The sequence below is a fragment of the Lactuca serriola genome, chromosome 5 (assembly GCF_051521515.1).
Source record: "Lactuca serriola cultivar US96UC23 chromosome 5, Lser_US96UC23_V15, whole genome shotgun sequence".
NCBI lineage: Eukaryota > Viridiplantae > Streptophyta > Magnoliopsida > Asterales > Asteraceae > Lactuca > Lactuca serriola.
This window is the reverse complement of record NC_136412.1, coordinates 209,812,953-209,836,431: the sequence shown is the minus strand read 5'-3', so window position 1 is coordinate 209,836,431 and position 23,479 is coordinate 209,812,953.

The window sequence follows — 23,479 nt, the reverse complement described above, 5'->3', positions numbered from 1 at the left end:
ATAATAACTAGTATGATTCAACTTGTACTCCCCCCCCCCTCATAAAAGCATTTAAAAACATTTAAAAGGATAATTAAGGGGTATGAACTCACCTGTTAGTGAATGATGCGACGGTAGTATCAGTTTAGGAGGTTGAGTGTCAATTTTGGACTTGAGTACAAACAAATCCTATTAACCGTATAATGACATATGTATGAATACAATTAGTGTTTGTAACAACTAATTATTGAATTAGGACCACCTTAGGGACTAGTAAACACTTATATTGAAGTGTTAGAATCATATATGATTGTATATAAGGGGTGTATGGCTATACAAGGGAGTATATGGTCAAAATACACCATATTGGTGTGTGTGTGGCCAGGGTGTGTGTGCGGCCACACACTCCCTATGAAGTGTGTCAAAAAGTATTTTTAGGCCTTAGAACCCATCTTGGAAGGTTTCTCACTTCATGTTCTAGCCTTATATGGAGTTTAGTGCCGTTTTAGGACCTAAAAGGTGTAACACCGTGAATTTTCAAAATAATTTTTCACAAATATAAAAACATTTCTCATTTAATTTCCATAAAACATTGAGTTTAAAATCCAAATTCACATCATACAAAATCCCAAGATCATATATATATCAAAAATCCCATGCGTGTGTACAGATCAAGCCGGCGCGTTCCCACGGTCATCGCTAGTACCTGAAACAATAACACTAACACTGTAAGCACAAAGCTTAGTGAGTTTCCTAAAATACCACACACATAACACATATTAGCCACTCGAGGCTATAACTCTATGGGTCCGTGCACCCAAACTCTGTGAACCCTCAGGTTCTAACTCTGGGAACCTTCCGGTTCCAACTCTATAAACATGCACAGCATAAATCACATAGAAATAATGCAGTACAACACATCACATACACATAGCATACAAATACTCTGATCACATAACTCTGGTTACCTACTCAAGGTAAAGTATAGTGAGAAGACTCACCTCGCGTATCTCGGTAACTCACGAATCCTGCAAATCCCTCATGCTCGATCCTCCGAGCTCTAATCCTCCTATAACATCATATGTGTCTAATTAACACTTTTATCACTAAGGTTGACTATCCCTAAGAAGTCAACACAGGTCAACGGTCAACGGTCAACGGTCAACTTTGACTGGACTCGGCGAGTGCACTAGGGCCATTCGGCGAGTGTAGACGTTTTCACCAACTCTCTAGGATTCCCTTTTTGACACGTCGAGTACTCCCCTGACTCGACGAGTTCCACCTGGTAAGAATCGCGGGGCCACCCCGACTCAACTCACCGAGTCTCAAGAACAACTCGGCGAGTTCCAGTTCGACTCAATACACCTGTCAACCCTCTCTAACTCTCCCTGACTCACTGAGTCAACCCATAACTCGGCTGGACCACTCACTGAGCGATCTAAGGGAAATTTTCAAGCTACTCGATGAGTCTGTTCGTCGGACTCGGTGAGTCCATGCCATGCAACAACTCAAACTTGCTTCTGAGGTCAGATCCGCTCCAACAATTCATAGATCTGGCCTTCCTAAGCTGATTCATCACGTAAAGTCCTTATCTTGGTGTTCATAACACACCCCATGGCTCATAAATGGTGTTTTGACCTTAGGCATAAGGATTCCAATCCAAAACCCCCATGGATTCACAAAAAGCTTGGGCAAAGGGACACTTTGGACCTCCAAGGGTCCAGATCTATAATCTAAATCGCTTAAGGGACCAAGGAAGCACTAGATCTAGCCACAAAAGGGCTCAATAAGCCCTAAATCGATATAAACATCAACATAGCAGAGAATAGCTCGAAGATAGTACCTCAAATGTGATGTTCTGGACCCCAAACCCTCAGGAAGTGGCTCCTCTTGGTTTCCCTTAGCTGATTCCTCCTTTTCCTTGCAAGATGACACCTCCAAGGTCAATAATGGCTTCCTACTTTGCTCCAAACGTTCACACTCGCTAGGGTTTTACTCAAGGGACTAGTGAGCACAAATGACGGCCTAAAGGCCCTTTAAATGGGTCCCAAACCCGAGAAATTAGGGTTTCATTAAACAGCGCGGACTCGCCGAGTCCAGGCGCGAACCTGCGTCCAGAATCGCGATCCTACTCGGCGAGTCTGAGTTCCAACTCGCCGAGTCCCCTCACAAAACATCAAAATTATAAGCATAAAAGATACCTGGAAATCCGGGTTGTTACAACTCTCCCCCACTAGAACTAGACTTCGCCCTCGATGTCTCACTCTGAAAATAGCTCCGGATGCTGCTCACGCATCTCACGCTTCGGCTCCCAGGTCATCTCTGATCCTTTCCGATGTCGCCACTGAACCAACACCAGGGGTACCTCCTTGTTCCTCTGAACCTTGATCTTCCGATCTCTGATGGCCACCGGCCTCTTGGCATAATTCAGGCTCGCATCCACCTGAATATCCTCTAATAGAACCACTGCCGACTGATCGGCTATACACTTCCTCAGCTGCGACACATGAAAAGTGTCGTGAATCTGCCCCAACTCTGCTGGCAAATCCAAACGATAGGCTACCCGGCCTACCCTCGCGATCACACGGAATGGACCAATATATCGAGGCCCCAACTTGCCCCTCTTCCTGAATCGAATCACTCCTTTCCAAGGAGAGACCTTCAGGAGAACGAGATCGCCGACCTGAAACTCAAGCTCGGACCGGCGCCTGTCTGCATAACTCTTTTGTCGGCTCTGGGCGGTCAACAACCTCTGTCTGACCTGCTGAATCTGCTCTGTCGTCTGAAGCACGATCTCTGTGCTGTCCATCACTCTCTGCCCATCCTCTCCCCAACAAATGGGGGTCTGACACCTCCTCCCATACAACAGCTCAAAGGGTGGCATACCAATGCTCGAATGATGGCTGTAGTTGTAGGAAAACTCTGCCAAGGGTAAATACGCATACCAACTACCCCCGAAATCCAACACACATGCTCGGAGCATGTCCTCAAGCGTCTAAATCGTACGCTCACTCTGACCGTCTGTCTGGGGATGATATGCGGTACTAAAATGCAGTCTAGTACCCAACTACTCATGATATTTCTTCCAGAATCTGGAAGTGAAACGCACATCACGGTCTGAAACAATCGAGATCGGCACCCCATGCCGAGATACCACTTCCCTCACATACACCTCCGCCAATTTCTCCGCTGAAGAACTCTCACTGATGGCAAGGAAGTGAGCGCTCTTCGTCAACCTGTCCACAATCACCTAAATTGCATCAACTCCTCTGGCAGTCCTCGGCAATTTGGTGATGAAATCCATAGAGATATGTTCCCACTTCCACTCGGGAACCTCCAATGGCTGCAACTTGCCATGCGGCCTCTGGTGCTCGGCCTTAACCCTACGGCAGGTCAAGAACCTCTCAACAAACCATGCGACATCCCTCTTCATACAGGGCCACCAATACTCCTTTCTCAAATCCAGATACATCTTAGTGGCCCCTAGATGGATCGAAAATTTCGACCGATGAGCCTCTTCCATCAAAGTGGTACGCATTCCTCCCACAAACGACACCCAGACACGCCCCTGAAATGTCATAAGCCCCTGACCATCGGTAACGAACACTGAAACCAAACCAACAACCCATTCCCTCTTCTGCATCTCAGGTTGCACAGCCTCGACCTTTGCCCTGTGAATGGCGTCTAACACCGGGGCTATCACGGTCAATCTCAAACATACATTCCGTAGTGGAGTGCTCTCCGCCCTGCGGCTCAACGCGTCGGCTACCACATTAGCCTTGCCTGGGTGGTACAGGATCTCACAATCATAATCCTTGACCACATCCAACCACCTCCTCTGCCGCATATTTAGGTTGGGCTGATCCATCAAGTACCTCAAACTCTTGTGGTCCGTGTATATCGTACACCGAACCCCATACAAGTAGTGACGCCAAATCTTGAGGGCGAACACTACTGCCCCCCACTCTAGATCATGGGTGGGATATCTCGTCTCATGAGGCTTCAGCTACCTCGATGCATATGCTATCACATGCCCCCTCTGCATCAGCACTGCTCCCAGCCCCAAAATCGATGCATCACAATATACTACAAAATCCTCCATCCCTTCCGGGAGAGCTAATATCGGGGCTTCGCACAACCTTTGGCGAAGTGTCTCAAAGGAGGCCTGCTGCTCGGGACCCCATGAAAAAGCAACACCCTTCCGGGTCAATCTGGTGAGTGGCACTGCAATCTTGGAGAAATCCCTGATAAATCTCCGATAATACCCCGCCAACCCTAGGAAACTCCTGATCTCAGAAGGTGACTTCAGCACCTCCCAACTCATCACCGCCTCAACCTTGGCCGGATCGACCAATATCCCTTCCTGGTTAACAAGATGTCCTAAGAATTGGACCTGCCGCAACCAGAAATCACACTTGGAGAACTTTGCATAAAGCTTCTCCAATCTCAGAACCCCAAGGACCTCCCTCAAATGCTCCTCATGCTGCTCTCTAGATCTCGAATATACCAGAATATCATCGATAAATACAATCACCGACCGATCCAACATCGGCCTACATACTCTGTTCACGAGATCCATGAACACAGCCGGGGCATTGGTGAGCCCAAAAGGCATCACCACAAACTCGGAATGCCCATAACACGTCCTGAACGCTGTCTTCTGGACGTCCTCATCCCGCACTCTCACCTGATGATATCCAGACCTCAAATCGATCTTGGAGAACCAAGATGCTCCCTGCAACTGATCGAACAAATCGTCGATCCTCGATAACGGGTAACGGTTCTTGACCGTCAGCTTGTTCAACTCCTGGTAATCAATGCACATCCGGTGTGAACCATCCTTCTTCTTGACGAACAAAATAGGTGCTCCCCTCGGCGAGCTGCTCGGCCGAATAAATCCCTTCCCCAGCAGCTCCTGAAGCTGCAAGGATAACTCTTGCATCTATGGAGGTGCAAGGCGATAAGGCATCTTAGCGATAGGCGCGGCCCCCAGAACCAAATCAATACTGAACTCCACTTGCCTCACAGGAGGCACACCCGGCAACTCCTCGGGAAAAACATCTGGAAACTCACGCACCACCAGAACCTCCTCAACTAAACTCGGTCTCTCGGAAGCCACTCGCGTATCCATCACATACGCCACAAAACCCTTACAGCCCTGCTGTAGACACTGCCTCGCCCTAGCGGCCGAACAAAAAGCTGATCCCGAACGTGTACCTCGCCGTACACCAAAAGAACTCCCCCACTAGGGTCTCGTATGGTCACCAACTGACGCTCGCAGTCGATAACTGTGTCGAATCTGCTCAACCAGTCCATGCCCACAATGACACAGACATCACCCATCGCAATAGGAACCAGATGAATCGGGAACTCAACATCGAAAATCTCTAACACGCATCACAGAAGAACCTCCGTGGCATAAATCACTCTCTCGTCAGCTATGGAAACTCTCAGAGGCCGACTTAACGCCTCACGACTAACACTGATATGCTGACTAAAGGCCAAAGATATAAAAGACCGACTCGCACCCGAGTCAAATAACACTAAAGCAGGTACATAGTACACAAGGAAAGTACCTACGCATAACATAATATAAGCATAATATCTCAACATCAAAATAAATACATGAAAGAAAACATACCAGCCACAACATCGGGCGCAGCGCGGACCTCCTCCGTGGTCAGCTGAAAGGATCTCCCTCGAGCTCTCGGCGCCTCGGCCTTCACAGGCCGACTCTCTGTAGCTCTGATGGCGGCAGGAGCAGATCCCTGAGATGCTCCTCGCAACTGCGGACACTCCGCCTTCCGGTTTCTGGTCTGGTTGCAGTGAAAACACACTGCAAACCCCTTGGGGCACTCCTTGGCCATATGCCCCTCCTTGCCACATTTGTAGCAAGATTCCGCTCGGCAGACTCCATCATGACCCTTGCCACACTTCCCGCAAGTGCGGCCCTTCTGGCTCCCTGGTTTGGGATCAGCGGGCTTGGCCCGCTTGGCTGCCGGCTGAGACTATGCCGGTCGCCGATCCCTCCCCTGAGACTCCGCCTCCTCTCTGGCCTGAGTCTCAAGCTCAATCTCCCTCTTCCGGGCATTTGCCTGAAGCTCGGCAAATGTCTTGTACGAGGAGTTCGCCACAAACTCCCGAATGTCCCGTCTCAAGATACTCAGATAGCGGCTCATACGTGCCTGCTCCGTAGACACATGCTCAGGGCAGAACATCGCCCTCTCGTGGAACATCCTGGTGATCACCGTAACCGACTCAGTACCCTGCTTGAGGGTCAGAAACTCTTGGGCCAAACGCTCCCTCTCCACCTGGGGAACGTACTCACCTCGGAACATGGTAGTGAACCTCTCCCAGGTCACTGCCGCAATCTCAGCAGGCGTGAAATGCGCCGTCACAAACTTCCACCAGTCCTTCGCTCTCAAGCGAAGCTGGTTCAGCGCGAACCTGACCTTCAAATGCTCAGGAGACGAGCAAGTGAAGAAACACCCCTCAATATCAGATATCCACCTCATAGCTGCCACCGGATCCTGAGTCCCATCAAACTCTGGTGGTTTTGTGTTGCTGAACTCACGGAACAGCAACGCATCACCACCTTGCGGCCTCGCGGCAGCAATAGCTGCGGTGGCCGCTGCAACAGCAACCTCAGAAAGAGCGGCATAATGCTCATCAAAAGTCTCTATCAGCGTGGTCTTAATAGACCCAAACATCTCCGGTATCTCTGCCCTGATGGCCGTAGCCACCTCCTCATGGATGATCCGGCGGATCTCCTCATCACCGGTACCACTGCTCTCAGGCATCAAGCGTGTCCTCACCATGATCTACCTCTGAAATACAACATACGATAAATTAGAACCCATACGAGCATACTCACACTCGTCAACTCTTCCTCCTCAATCCTTGGTATTCCAAAGATTCTTACTTAGGCTGCACACCGCTCCGGTGCTTTCAGTAGTACGGGCCCAATACTACTGTCCGCACCGAATCAGAATACACCCCAAGTCCTCCTCTTCGGATCCCAAATCCCAAGTACTCTATGATGCATAGACCACCCTCTAATAGATCTCTCATAAGCCCCTCGCTGCTACCTACTCACTCTCAAGCATCTCATAGCAGCTCACCTCTTCCTAGGCTAAGGCATCACAAATTAGGCCACTCTAGTTCTAATAGTAACACCTAGCCTACTCTAGCATGCGGATACATCAGATCAATATCAATATCACATAATATAAAGGTATTTTGGGAAATCACCGTTCGGGCGCGGACTGATCGTACACACATCTCGGCTCTGCGTTTTTTTTCAAAAATCTTTTACTCTTTTTGAAAACAAATCTCAAATCCTCAGTTTGAGTTCAAATACGCCCGAAGGTGTACTCGAATCCCTCAAACCAAGGCTCTGATACCAACTTGTAACACCGTGAATTTTCAAAATAATTTTTCACAAATATAAAAACATTTCTCATTTAATTTCCATAAAACATTGAGTTTAAAATCCCAATTCACATCATACAAAATCCCAAGATCATATATATATAAAAAAATCCCATGCGTGTGTACAGATCAAGCCGTCGCCTTCCCACGGTCATCGCTAGTACCTGAAACAACAACACTAACACTGTAAGCACAAACCTTAGTGAGTTTCCCAAAATACCACACACATAACACATATTAGCCACTCGAGGCTATAACTCTATGGGTCCTTGCACCCAAACTCTGTGAACCCTCAGGTTCTAACTCTGGGAACCTTCCGGTTCCAACTCTATAAACATGCATAGCATAAATCACATAGAAATAATGCAGTACAACACATCACATACACATAGCATACAAATACTCTGATCACATAACTCTGGTTACCTACTCAAGGTAACGTATAGTGAGAAGACTCACCTCGCGTATCTCGGTAACTCACGAATCCTGGAAATCCCTCGTGCTCGATCCTCCAAGCTCTAATCCTCCTATAACATCATATGTCTCTAATTAACACTTTTATCACTAAGGTTGACTATCCCTAAGAAGTCAACACAGGTCAACGGTCAACGGTCAACGGTCAACTTTGACTGGACTCGGCGAGTGCACTAGGGCGACTCGGCGAGTCTAGACGTTTTCACCAACTCTCTAGGATTCCCTTTATGACACGTCGAGTACTCCCCTGACTCGACGAGTTCCACCTGGTAAGAATCGCGGGGCCACCCCGACTCAACTCGCCGAGTCTCAAGAACAACTCGGCGAGTTCCAGTTCGACTCAATACACCTGTCAACCCTCTCTAACTCTCCCTGACTCACTGAGTCAACCCATAACTCGGCTGGACCACTCACTGAGCGATCTAAGGGAAATTTTCAAGCTACTCGCCGAGTCTGTTCGTCGGACTCGGTGAGTCCATGCCATGCAACAACTCAAACTTGCTTCTGAGGTCAGATCCGCTCCAATAATTTATAGATATGGCCTTCCTAAGCTGATTCATCACGTAAAGTCCTTATCTTGGTGTTCATAACACACCCCATGGCTCATAAATGGTGTTTTGACCTTAGGCATAAGGATTCCAATCCAAAACCCCCATGGATTCACAAAAAGCTTGGGCAAAGGGACACTCTGGACCTCCAAGGGTCCAGATCTATAATCTAAATCGCTTAAGGGACCAAGGAAGCACTAGATCTAGCCACAAAAGGGCTCAATAAGCCCTAAATCGATATAAACATCAACATAGCAGAGAATAGCTCGAAGATAGTACCTCAAATGTGATGTTCTGGACCCCAAACCCTCAGGAAGTGGCTCCTCTTGTTTTCCCTTAGCTGATTCTTCCTTTCCCTTGCAAGATGACACCTCCAAGGTCAATAATGGCTTCCTACTTTGCTCCAAACGCTCACACTCGCTAGGGTTTCACTCAAGGGACTGGTGAGCGAAAATGATGGCCTAAAGGCCTTTTAAATAGGTCCCAAACCCGAGAAATTAGGGTTTCATTAAACAGCGCGGACTCGCCGAGTCCATACCTTGGACTCGCCGAGTCCAGGCGTGAACCTGCGTCCAGAATCGCGATCCTACTCGGCGAATCTGAGCTCCAACTCGACGAGTCCCCTCACAAAAAACAAAATTATAAGCATAAAAGATACCTGGAAATCTGGGCTATTACAAAAGGAGTGTGTATGGTTGCACATGGTGTGTGCGCGACATATACATGGTGTGTGCGGCCGTACACTCATGAATATTGTGAGAAATGGCGTTTTTCCAGCATATCTTCAAGTGTTCTTGGCACATAACAAGCTATAATAAGGGTAGGCACGATTTAGAGGCTTAGAAGTATGGTTAAACTCCATAAATTTTAGTATGTGTTCTTGGTGTTCTTGAGGATTTAACACCAAAAACGTGTTTTCATGGATATAAGTGGGGAAGATGGCTAGTTAAGTTCAAATACCCACAAATCAAAGGAAGTATTACTTACTTTTATTAACAACAAGAGAAGAATTGGATGATACTTGAGAGAAAACGTGTTCCAGCTTTGAAGGGGTGAGAAAAGGGTTCAAAAATGACTAAGGCTGACTTATATAGGTAGGAGTGTGTGGTTGGGTTGGGTGTGCGGCCGCACACACCTGTGTGTGGTCGTACACTCAAGTGTGCGGCCGCACACTCCATGTGTTGGAGTGTTTGGCCTGATTTTTGCTTGATATGCATCGTGTTATCCCATTTCTAGTTTTTAACCTTAATTTTATTGGCTTTGGAACACTCAAATAGGCCCCAAACAGTGCTAAAAAGTTGCGAAACGAGTCTATCTTTGATTAAATTAATCCATTGTACAAGATGAAAATTTCGGGTTATCACATCATCCCGCCCGTTAGAGAGAATTTCGGCCCGAAATTAGAGTTTAAGTAAGTAAGTAGTTACAAATAACTAAGCGAAAAGGTGAGGATATTTCAATTTCATTTGATCCACACGCTCCCAAGTGAATTCTGGTCCTCGCTTGGCGTTCCAGCGAACCTTCACTATTTGGATGTGGCTTTGTTTCATCTGCTTGACCTCTCGGTCCACGATCTCTACAGGTACTTCCACGAAGTTGAGGCTCTCGTTGATCTTGATCTCGTCGAGTGGGATTACAAGAGTCTCGTCATCCTCCACAACCTTAGGGTATTGGTACTTAGTAAACTATGCAACCTCGACACCTTCAGGAACTTGAATGCCTGCTTTTTCATAAACTTTTTGAAGAATTAAGCTCCAATAACGAGCACACGAAATCCCCTTTTCCACAGTTGTATTTTCAAGACTCTTAATAAATTCCTTCCATAATTGAGTCCCATAATCCACATTTAGATCATAGTAAATCCCCAAGACCATAGCATATACTTCCATCCTTCCTCTGTCAAGACCTACGCTTCGACCTGTTAAGCATCTGAGGAAAATACCAAAGAGAAAATTCCACATACATGGCAAGCCTGACTTCCTGAAATCACTTATTTTGTCCAACGGTGGTTGATGCCCCCATCTCATTGAGCATGTGAACAATCTGTTCATTGTGACGTTTGAAGAATGGAGTGGTGTTAGGAATCTCCAAGAAACTGATGAACATCGACTTGGTCAATCAAATCCTTTTATCATTCACGAAGTTGAAAGTGATGATGTCCGTTGCTTTGTTGTATGAAGCTGTAGAAGCCGCCGTTGATAACCGTGTCATCAGAACGAAAAAAGATTTAAACATCACCGTGGCTAAAGGTGATCTTTTCAAAGCAACAATTAGCATCTTCAACTCCTCTGGATACGTCGACACAGCAGCATCAACCTGATAATTGGTACTTTGAATTTTCATCAGAGATTGTGAGATAATTTCTTCAGTGTTGGATTGATTTGCTGCCATTGTTAAAAACTTTAGAATATCTTGAGAGAAGAATTCTAGGGGTTTTGTTTGTCTGAGAATTATGAATTGCGTAAAGATTGCAGTGAAAAATTCCCTTTTTATATATTGCCCCAAAATTGAACCGTTGATGAATTATAGACTAGGTTACGTGTTCCTGAAAACTCGTAATTACGCGCCGTTGTAATGATCATGCCCTATTAAATGCCTTGAAACTAGGGCCAACGGTTACTTTAAACCCTTCGCAATCTCAGCTGTTAAAATGAACCCTTCGTTTTTGAGGTAAGGCTCTTTCGTTTATGGGATATTAAACGAATTCATATGCCAGACTTGTGAAATCGTCATCCTAAGTTGGTAATACTTAGAACCTCAAGGATTTCATGAGTGCATGTGATCCAAACGAATGAGATAAGAAGCAATTTTAAGAAATATTTGGGATTCTGTGATGTCAAATTTTATTGACATGAAGCAGTAAAACCCCTGGCAAAGGTTACTTCGTTAATAACCAAGAGAGGTAATCAACTGCTTTCGTGTGTTCCCGTGATATACAATCGACTACTTGTAGAGAAGTATCAAAGGGCTTCTTTTATAGGCTTAATTTGGTGGTTATGCGAATTTTGTTGCATATAAGCCTAAACATAAGGTGAGTAATTGTAACCGAAATTACTTGTTTGATCATTGTAATCAGAGACAAGTTTTTTTTGGATTATTTTGATAAGTGACAATGGATTCAGATATATACTCACACGGAAATCATTTTCTTAAAAAAAATTACGTGCTGGATCCTGTTGGGAAACAAACATCATGGGCTTCAAGCATTTGATCAGGACCACTCATGCGAATGATGATGATTTGGAGTATATGAAATATCAGGTACAGAAACAAAGGCTTCGTATATTTCTGGAACATAGTTCCCCGTCAATTCCTTAATGTGTGAGGATTTTGGGTTTTACTTACTTCACGGACTCATGAAATAAGATCATTAACACATATCGATGACATGTCTAAATCACGATTGGTTTGATCAAGTGATCTCAAGGACATGTGTCTTTGTGTGTGCATCGTGTTAGGAAATTTTGTGATGAAAAAGATTGGTTGTAAGATCGAATGTACCTTTGTTATTTTTGAACCAAACAGAAAACTCTTAACTCATGTGAGAAGAGTAAGGTAGCTCGTTGGACTTATGCGAATGTAAGCCTAGTTATGAAGAAACGTTCATAAGAAAAATTCATTAAGGCTTTTTGTTTGATACACATAGAGTCATTTGAGGCTTGGGTCGACATACAACAACATGCTTCTAGGGACACCCTAAATAGTATATAGTTCAAAGAAATGATACCTTCCCATAGAAACCTAAGCATGTCCTCTTCAAATTTTGCTCACCCTAGTACAGAAAAAACACAAATCTAAAAGAACAAAATTAAATGAACAAAAATCTTTTTGTATTTTTATATTTTTTAAAAGAAACAAAAATATTTTTGTGATTTTATATTGGTCAAAACAAAATTTAAGAAAATAAAACAAATTTAAGAAAATCTTTTTGGAGTTTTTGAATTTTTAGAAAATGAAATACAAAGCAAAAGAGAATCTAACTACAAACAAATGAAAATATTTTTGGTTTTTCGCGTTTTCTCAATGCTTTGAAAAAAAATTAACTGAAGTTACCCAAAATGCGAATACAAATCATAGCGAAGCCGCTTAACGCACAATAACTTTTGAATGATTCCGACTTAGATCCGCTGAATGAACATTTTGTTGAAACATAAAAGCGACCTCTTGAACTTAGCTACCGCAACCATCTCCCTACCGCAACGGTTCAGCATCCGCAATCATTTCAACACCCGGAGTCAGTTCTTCTTCAGCATCCTCAGTCCATCTTTCTCCACTTCAGTTTACTTAACTAGATTACTTTTCTTATCTTTATGTAATACACTCTATTATCCAGCATGCCTTGCACGGCTGCTTATAGAGTTATAGTTTAGTTCTGAGACTCTATAAATAGAGACTCATTATGTTGTATTAAACACTTCTTACTCTTGCAATTCTCACTACTACCTCTACACTACTTACTCATGACTTATGAATTATTCTGAATATATTTCTAAGTTATCTTCTTCATTTCTCTGTCTTTCTACTCTTCTTACTCTAAATTATTACTGAAACATATCTAACTATAACCTCTCTTCGGAGCAATTCTCTAAGACTTAATCACTAAGTTTGATCTTCCTTATTAACTCGGAGTGAATCAATTCCTTGTTACGAACCAGCTTAAGTGTATTCTTGATATAACAATTGTTGTCATTTACATTTCTTTACTTTCCGCAACTAACTATCTAACTATCTAACTATATTATTGTTGAGATTTTAGATCCTTTGAGATTAACTATTCCGTAATATACTTCTTCTAACGTTTGTTCAAGTGTGTCTCCAATTTTTTCTCTCAACAATTGGTATCAGAGCCAAAGTGGTTGCTTTTTGAATGTCGGAACTCTGATTTTTCATAAGGCCTTCTATACCACTAAAGCTCATTTCTTAAAAAAAAACATTAAAAAAAAACAAAAAAATCTCAAATGGCACAATCGTTATCTCTGAATGTCTCCAATAGTGTTGGTGGTTCTAACCGAGCTCCAATACTGGTAGCAAATGAATATCATCACTGGTCACAAAGAATGGAGAGGTACTTAAGAAGACTGGGAAGAGATGTATGGCGATCCGTGGAAGAAGGACCACATGTTCCAGTCCTTACACCAATCCAAACTGACGGTGCTGCAACCAGGATAGGAGGAGGTCAACCAGCCATGAGCCGTCCCACCAAGGATGATCTCGATAAAATGGAAAATGATGTTGTTGCTTTTTATGAAATTTCCTGTGGCGTTGCTCCTGAAAACTTTGATATTATCATAAACTGCAAGTCAGCAAAAGAGATCTGGGATGTACTCAAGAATCTGTACAAAGGCTCAGAACAAACACAAGACAAGAAGCTCACCACCGCACTCAACGACTTCAACAACTTCAAAGCTCATACTGGTGAAAGTTTGGAAGACTCCATCAAGAGCTTCAACCTAATAGTAACTAAGTTATCCAATGCGGGCACCATCCGCAGTAACCATGAAAAAAATCTTCAATTTCCTAATGGATTGGGAAGACATTGGACTACGGCTAAGATGATAGTTCAAGGCGACAGAAAGATTCACTCTCTCTCACTCTACAAGCTCTATGCAGAGCTTCAAGCACAAGAATCCACTGTACTCAAAGACTGTGTTGACTTCGGAGGACCGCTTGCTCTCATAGCACCAGCCCCACCGCAATCACCCTACTCTTCATCGTATGACACTCCACCGCAGTCATGCGAAGTGGATTCTGAGTATGATGATGAAGAAAAATTTCAGAAGGCTATTGCTCTGGTTAGCCAACAGTTCAACCGCATACCATCTTCTTCCTTCCACAAGAATCAACAGTTCAACAAACCTCATTCAATCGTAACTTCGGTTCTCACAACAACCATTATCGATTTTCTAAAGGCTCTCAGAACAACTAATCAAAGGAGGTATTGCAGTCTCCTCAGACCACTGACTCCGGTACTCAATCAGAAGATAAGACTAACGTTGTGATTTGTCACAAATGCAATAAAGAAAATCACTCCGCAAAAGATTGTAATGCCAATGTAGTCAAGGACAGAGCATTCTATCTTAGAATGGCTCAAGAGTTGGAAGAAAAAGAAAAGGCAAGGGCATATGTGGCCCATGTTAAAAGAGACCATCAAGTTTGGTCATCCGGAGATGAAGAAGAGACCATCAGCAGTGTTAAAGGAAAAGGGAAAATCTGCATGCTAGCCACTGCGGATGATGATGGGTCAACATTGTTGAACAAAAACTACTGCTATATGGCAAAGGATGGGACTCTAAGCATCGTCGAACAGGTAAAACACATGATCCAAACTTTAAATTATAGTATGCATGACTGTCAACCCTACATTGATGATCTTAACGACACTTATGTTGTCGTCCTTACAGACTATAACAAAGCCTTAGAAGAGAAGAACATTGCGTCCCAAGAGATGTTCCATGTGAGAGGACGACTGGATAACAAGAGACTTAAGATGGCTATGTTAGAGAAGGATCTTGAGTTAGAAAAAGATGCTAGAATGTTAAACGAAACCCAATTAGAGATTGCTTTAAACCAGAGAGATTTAGCTCAGAGAGAAATTGTACTTTTAAATCTCTTAATTGAAAAATTGTTTAATGAAAGTGAGGCTATTGAAAATTTGGTAAACAATGGAACCGTGAACAATACATATAATTCGGGTTGGTTAAATAGATATCCTACCGCAATGGATTCCTCACCTCGGTTCAACAAAGACAGATTGTATGTCCCTCCTGATAGAGAATTTCATTTCCCTATTAATGACAAGACTTTCCCGAAGATATCAAAACTCACTTCGGTAAACTGCACAATTTAAGCAATAATTGTGTCATTGAGGAAATTGTGCCTGAGGCTTCTGGTCTAACATGTGATCAAATTCCTATCTGTAGCACCATTCACTCAAATTCTCAATCTTCATCCACAGTTGATGAAGAGATTGTCGTTGAAGGCCCCGAAGTCTCAAAAGACTTTCCATCTTTGTCCTCAGACCACGGTGTCTCACATTATAGTCAAGTGTCCCAGAAATGTCCCACCGAAGTTTCATCTAAGACCTACTCTGTGGTAGTTAAATCATCTCTACCGAAGTCATCAGTTCAAGGAACCACAACTCTTCAGCCAATATTTCATGAATTACCCATAGAAAATTTTGAAGTAGGTCAATGCTCTCAAATTCCAGAATCCTCAAGTTCTAATAATTCAAGCCCACGTTTTCAAAATCACTCAAAAAATTCCAGGAAACCACAGTTGAATAACAATGACTGCGGTTCACCAAAATCTTTGGCAAAAAGAGCTTTCAAAGAAGAAATTAGATCTCGAGGCACAAACAGACAATGTTTTTCAAAAAATAAGAAACATGTGAGAATTCCAAAATCTAAGAGTCCCGAAAAATTTGTTCTCACAAACTACATTTCAAAAAACTCTTCTTTCATGAAAACAAGCAAAAAGGAAAGTCTCGTTTCAGAAGTCATTCCTACTACTTCTGACACAACCCAAAAAGGCGTCAAACTTGTAAGAAACTACGTTTTTCAGGTCTATTCCTCAAATGACCCTAATTGGAAAGGAATTTTACCCACTCCAACATTTTTAAAATCACATCAAACTTTCAACAAATGGAAGGGTATCTTACCAAATCCACCTAAAGGGAATCAAAGTTTTACACATGCTAAACCTCGTTCAAAACAAACTTTTCAGAAACCAAACAACATGCATGTCAGTTTTTTCAAAAGTTACCCACCTCAGACCAGTACCAAGTCCAATTCATTCTATAAACCGCTGACCAAGAAAAATGTCAGATTCAATGACAAAATTTCTCTTTGTAAATGTCAGTGTAGTTGTCAAAAGGTTTTATCTCATATCAAATCAAATCAAAGTCAGAAACCTCGTATTTTTTCAAAAACTCACAAAAATCCAAATCTGAACAAACACCCCGGACTAGGTCTGAAAGTTGACAAGAGACATGTACATGCAACCTCAGACTATTCATCATTCAGAAATACACAAATTGTCCCTGGATCCAAACTTGTTTGGATGCTTAAACTAACCATGTAATTCTCAGGCTTTGTGCAAGGAGGAACAAGAAGAAGAATGGTTAATTGACAGTGCCTGCTCCTTGCACATAATCGGAAGGTTAGAGTACGTTCGGGATTTCAGGCCTATATGAAATGATGGAAATGTCACGTTTGCCAACAATGCCAACAGTGTCATCTGAGGTTACGGTGTTCTCACTATGGGGAACTTTTCCATTCAGAAGGTTGCTGATGTAGAAAGCCTTAAACACAATCTCGTCAGTGTTGGCCAACTATGTAAAGCATGACATCGTGTTGAATTCGATGATCAGTTTTGTTACATAATGACAAGTGATAGAAGCTCATGTCTGATCAAATCTCGATCCAAAGGTACTGTGTATCCCTTGGATGTTTTTGGTACATCAACAACCTGGTCACTGGAGAACTCGTCCGCGGTCTCCCCCTTCTCAAATTCAGCAACGATACTCTCTGTCCAGCTTGTGAATGCGGCAAACAATCAAAAGCAAGTCACCCTCTGATAATGGACTCTTCTATTTCTGAACCACTGGAGCTATTACACATTGATCTTTGCGGTCCCTCAACCGTAGCCAGTCTCCACCACAAAAAGTATATACTGGTTATTGTTGATGACTATACACGCTTCACATGGGTCTTCTTTCTTAGACTCAAATAAGAGACACCGCAGGTCTTCATCAACTTCATCAAAGAAATCAAACTTCAACTCAAGCTTCCAGTTAGACACATCCGCAGTGATAATGGAACCGAGTTCACTAATCATCTTCTCAGTAGTTTCTTGGTTTCCAAAGGTATATCTCACAACTTCTTAGCACCCTATACACCACAACAAAATCGTGTAGTACAAAGAAGGAAGCGCACGCTAGTAGAAGCAGCTAGATCCATGATTAACATCGCCCAACTTCCTCTCTACTTCTGGGCTGAAGCAGGAGCAACCGCATTCTTTGTTCAAAATCGAAGTATCGTGTGCAAACGCCTCATTAAAACACCATATGAGGGTCTCAACAACCGCAAATCAAATGTTCGTTTCTTTCATATTTTTGGATGTAGATGCTTCATGATCAACAACAAAGACCAACTCAACAAGTTTGCACCAAAATCTGACGAAGGTATCTTCCTTGGTTATTCCACTAACAAGGTTGCATATCGAGTGCTCATCAGACGAACAAGGTTGATCATTGAAAGCTTTGATGTGAAATTTGATGATTCTCACATCCGTAACGCCCCTCCATCCACCGAAACCACTGCAATCATGGAATGTGACATTCCTGCCTCTTCAGGACCTTTTTGATCCTCTTGAAATGATGATCTTTTTGATCCTCTTGAAATGGCGAAACTATCTGAAGTTCTGATGTCACCCGCAGCTCAACAACAACATGCTGATGTATTCGGACCATCTCTATCTAAAGTAGTATCTCTAAATACTTCCACTTCTCTGGTTGAGGGGAAAAGCTCCACTCTGGATCTAGTCACAACCGTTGAGGTTCCAGTACTTGATGTTGCTCGTATTCCTGCCCACAGAAAAGTATTATCATCAAACGCAACTTCGGATTTGGATGATGAATTCATAGAGAATATTGACACTAGAACCGATCCAAGGATTGTCACTTTCCCATCTGCAGTCCAGGGGGAACCTTCTCAGGATCCAGAGGAACTCCCGTCCATAACCAAGGGGGAACCTCAACCTCTTCCGGATACTCAAGAAAATTCTGCTCCAATAGATCAAGATGAGTCAGCAGGATGTTCTCAAATCCAGGGGGAACTGCCATCTCCAACCGCAGATTCCTCTGACATCCAAGATATCCCTTCTACCGCTTCTGCTGATTATCTGCTGCCACGTCTTCATGTATGGACGAAAGACCACCCACCAGGTCAAATTATTGGCAACCCAACTGCAGGTATCCAGACCCGATCTTCCAAGGAATTATCTCATCACTACCACTATGCAGCATTTATGTCCTCCGTAGAACCCAAAACGATCAAAGAAGCACTGCTTGAACCAGACTGGATAGCAGGAATGCAAGAAGACTGGAAGAATTTGAAAAAAACAATGTATGGCAACTTGTTCCCCTCCCACAAGGTCATACTATTGTTGGTACAAGATGGGTTTTCAAGAACAAGCTAGATGAATCTTGTGCTGTCATCAGGAATAAGGCAAGGCTAGTTGCCAAGGGCTATAGTCAACTGGAAGGCATTGACTATGATGAAACATATGCTTCGGTAGCCCGCATGGAAGCAATCCAGATCTTTCTAGCATACGCAGCCCACAAAAACGTCAAGGTACACCAGATGGACGTTAAGAGTTCTTTTCTTAATGGGGAACTAAAGGAAGAGGTTTATCTTCAGCAACCTCCAGGATTTGAAAATGTTGAATTTCCAGACCACTGCTACAAGCTTGAAACAACAGTCTACGGTTTGAAACAAGCCCCAAGAGCTTGGTATGAAACACTCTCTGAATTCCTTGCCTCATCCGGGTATAAGAGAGGAGTTATTGATCCCACACTATTCAGAAAAGCAAATGGTGACCACCTCATGATGGTACAAATATATGTGGATGATATCATCTTCGGGTCATCTGATCAAGGGATGGTAGATAAATTTGCTAAGCTCATTACCAACAAGTTCAAACTGAGCATGAATAGAGAGATTAATTTCTTTCTAGGTCTCCTAATCAAACAAATTCAGCAAGGAATATTCATTCATCAAGAGAAATACACCACTGAACTTCTGAAGAAATATTCAATGGACAACTGTTCTTCTACTAAGCTCCCTATGGCCTTCGGTTAAAAGATCTCTGCTTATCCCTCCGGTGAATCTGCGGATCACAAGACTTATAGAGGTATCATTGGTTCACTAATGTACCTCACCGCAAGCAGACCTGGCATTGTCTTCGCCAATGGTGTGTGTGCAAGATACCAGGCTGATCCAAAAGTGTCACACATGACCGCAGCCAAACAAATTCTTCGATATCTTAAAGGAAGAAAATATATGGGTTTATGGTATCCCACAGGCAGTGACTTCAGTCTTCAAGCCTTCAAAAATGCGGATCATGCCTGATGCAAGCTCGATCGAAAAAGTACATCTGGTGGATGTCAATTCATAGGAGGGAGACTTGTCAGCTGGTCTTCAAGAAAACAAATGTGTGTATCTCTATCTACTGCAGATGCCGAGTATGTGGCCGCAGCCAGCTGCTGTTCCCAAGTTCTTTGGATGAAAACACAATTGCTAGACTACCGGTACAGAACGTTGCAGATACCAATTTACTGTGACTCTGAAAGTGCTATAGCGATCTCTCATAATCCTATTCAGCACTCTAAGACAAAACATATTGAGTTACGGTATCATTTCATCAAAGATCATATTCTGAAAGGTAATATTGAACTCATCTTTTTTCCTACTCATGAAGAGATTGCTGATGTTTTTACAAAAGCACTTGACTCTACAAAACTCAATGCATTCTTACAAATGTTAGGAATGATGAATCCAGACCCGCAATTCATTCTGAAGAGTTAGCTACCGCAAACCATCGTTGGTCTCCGTTGCGGTTCTAGCTGAGAATTACACATGATAGATGGTTTTGATACCGCAGTCTAGGTACCGCAACCATATGTCATACGTATCTCTCATGGGTTCTAATGGTCTCTTATTTCTAATTTTTGTACAAGTGTTTTTTCCCCCACAGTTCCTCACAGTAGTCTTTCTTTTGTTCATCCGCAATGAATATTCTCAACTGCAATGATGTCTCCATCCGCGACAATCATAATAATTTCTCATCTGTTTCATTAACTCTCGAATCTTTATGTGCTATTTAATGATCTTTCATTAAATAAAATAAAACATTCCCCTTAGAACTGTCACATTCTCTTTCTGAATAAACCCCATATCAGACCTATTTTAGGGATGATGACAAAAAGAACGATTTTCCAATAAACTCATTCTTAGTTTGTCCTTTCCTCTCCCTACCACGTCCCATCAGTTACAACTTTCTCTCTCATCCCCCCACGATTACCTGACGTATTGACATGCGTCTAATCCTACATTAAATGCAAACCCCTTTTGGAAAATTCTCAAAATCTTAGTAAACCTGTTTTTACATTCATGTGGCTGAGATTTAATCCACAAAATCATTGTTTCCCCCTAAAAACCCCATTCGACTTCTTACCTTCTTCTGTCTTTTACCTAGGGTTAAAACCTTTTCACCCCCTTTATAAACCCGTCGTCTTCCCCAATAATCCTTTACAGTCTATGATTATCCTTTGTTCTCTCTCAACTCTCAAAACCCCCATAACTCTCAAGAACTCCATCTTCTTCTCTCCCAATGGCAAAATCAGGTGCACCCAAGAAACAATCCAAGGCTTCAGGCTCTATGAATCCAATTGGTTCTGACTCTCCAACGTTAGCTACAAGCAATTTCAGAGGAGTTTTTGAAGATCACCCCTCATATAATGCCCCAACCAAGCTAATGATCAAGTTTCTCAAGAACCATATTCTATTTGGTCCATTTGATGCTTTTACAGACGTCGTTCCTGTTTCTACACTCTTCAAATGTGCTTTTTCTGTATATCGCCCTTTGGAAAACCCTCAAGAAGTGCACCTCAACCTCATCAATGATTCTTTGGTCATCTTGACCAAAGAGAAGTTCTTGTCCGACATTAATCTTCTGATTCACCCCTCCATCAAGATTTTCACACCATCACTATCTGACATCAACACCGCACTCTACCATATGGGGTATCAAAAACCAATCCGAGGGATTGGTGAGTTTAAGAAGAACCAACTGCCTGCGGTTTGGCAGTTTGTGTGTCATTTCGTCATTCGTTGCTTATCCGGCAGAACCAGAGGCATCGACAACATGGGTTTGAAGCTGCTTGAATTGGTGTGGAGCATCTACACAGGCCATGATGTCAACTATGGGCAGATTCTTTGGGACGATTTCCTCCAATATATCCCCAAAGAGCACCCCAAGGAGAACCCAACCGAGCTCACATTTGCTCGCTTCTGGTCCTTATACATCTCTGACTTACATGCGGATGCTGGCATTAACATAGGCAGTGACATTAACTTCTTTGTCACTAAGGATCTAAAAAGGTACAACCCCTCTTCTGATCAAACTTTATTTGGACCTATCCGCAGGCTTCCCACCCACATTCTTACTTTTTTTGGTCTTGAGACTGTTGATGTCTCAGACCACATAGAGGCTACGGAGGGTATTATCCCATACCCTTCTACCCCCCTCTTCCATCCGCAACCATTATCCCTGAGGGCATTGCAGTCCCCTCTGCTACCACACTGTCTAACCTTTCTCAAAGGAGAAATACAGTGGTATCCAAAAAGAAACAAAGCACACCTAAGAAGGATGCCCCAAAGCAAACCGCACCCTCAAAGAAACGCAAAACCAAACCCACCACTGTATCGAGCAGTGATTCTGAGGAAGATAGACAACCAATATCTATCCTCAAGAAAAGAAAAACAATAGAAACCTCTAGCCATATGCGAGACCGGACAGATGTTGAAGCCTCTCAAAAGGCTCCGGTAGTCCTTGGGGTGGCCGCACACCCATTCAATACCACAATCGAATACCATTCAAGCTCATCATGTGAGTTTGTTTCATCATCATCATCATCTGAATGTGGAGACAGCCCCCTAGTTATATCTCAAGTAGATAAATCTGGACATCGCCCTAAGGTCTCCAGGGCTTCCCGTCTGCATGTTTTTTCTCCCGAGGAGTTAGAATCCATCCTCTTGAACATATCCCAAACACTTGAAACACCAATCCAGCCACAGGGCACTTCTTTCGCCCATGCCAGAACTGGGCCGAGGCCAGACATGACCACGGGTCAAGGAGACCAAGGAAGCCCAGGAAATCCTACTCTGCTTCCATCCTTTACAGGTGGTTTAGGCACGGTGAGCACACATGTGCAAGGATCCGTGAACCCAAGGGACACCTTGGTGCGCACTCAAAGAATTGACGGAGATGACTCAATTGATTCTTGGAGTCGGTATCAACCAACTACCGATGCCGAAATCAAGAAATATGCTGCCTTTCGAAGGGCCTTCCAAGCTCGCAAGGAGCAACAAATCAAGCAGCAACAACAAAAAGAACATGAGATCCAGTCCTTGGCCAAGTATTGGGCAAATGCCATCATCAATGCCCATATCGCTGCCACAATTCTAAAGGTTCAAAACTGGATGGATCAGATGGCAGAAACCATGTTAAAAGCTCAAGCTGCTGGCGCAGCCACAGGTACCTCAAGAGTTCCTCCTACTCCAACTCCTGTACCCTCTCCTACTGTCAATCCATCACAAGATGAAGGGCCAGCAATCGAACTCAGCTCAGCCCCTACCTTCGGTTTTGATGATGAAGACATCCAAGAGGTCAACAAACTGAACCCTTCAGACGACGACCTAATGATGTTTGAAGAAGAAGAGGAGTCCATTGGTTCTCATCATTCCACTTCAAAGCCTAAAGAAAAGAAAAAGAAGAAGAAGAAGGATGTTCTCACCAGAAAGGAATTCCTAAGTCTCCAAGCCAAAGTAGATCAAATTTTGGCTGCGGTTAAATCTACCCAACCTCCACCTGAAGATACTCCAGGACCGCAGTCATTGATTGAACGCACTGAATTACTCGAGACGAGGGAGCGTATGACTTCTGAGCACATCTCTCTCAAAGTAGAGATGGGGATCCGGTCCCTTGACAACAACCGCAGGGCTGACCATAAGGACTTCATGGCTGCCGCGGAACACCTCATTACTGAGGTAACCGCAATTAAACAGGATCTTCAAGCAGCCATTGCGGATCAAGCTGCACAATCTCAGAAAGTGATAGATGAGACTCATACTGCTTATGAGTCCACTATCTTTGTTCTTCATGCAACTATCAACTGAATGCAGAAATCCCTTACCTCCAATTTCCATGGCCTTGAGATCCTCCAACTTACCAAAGACATCCACAAGCTGCTCTTCAACTCCTCCACT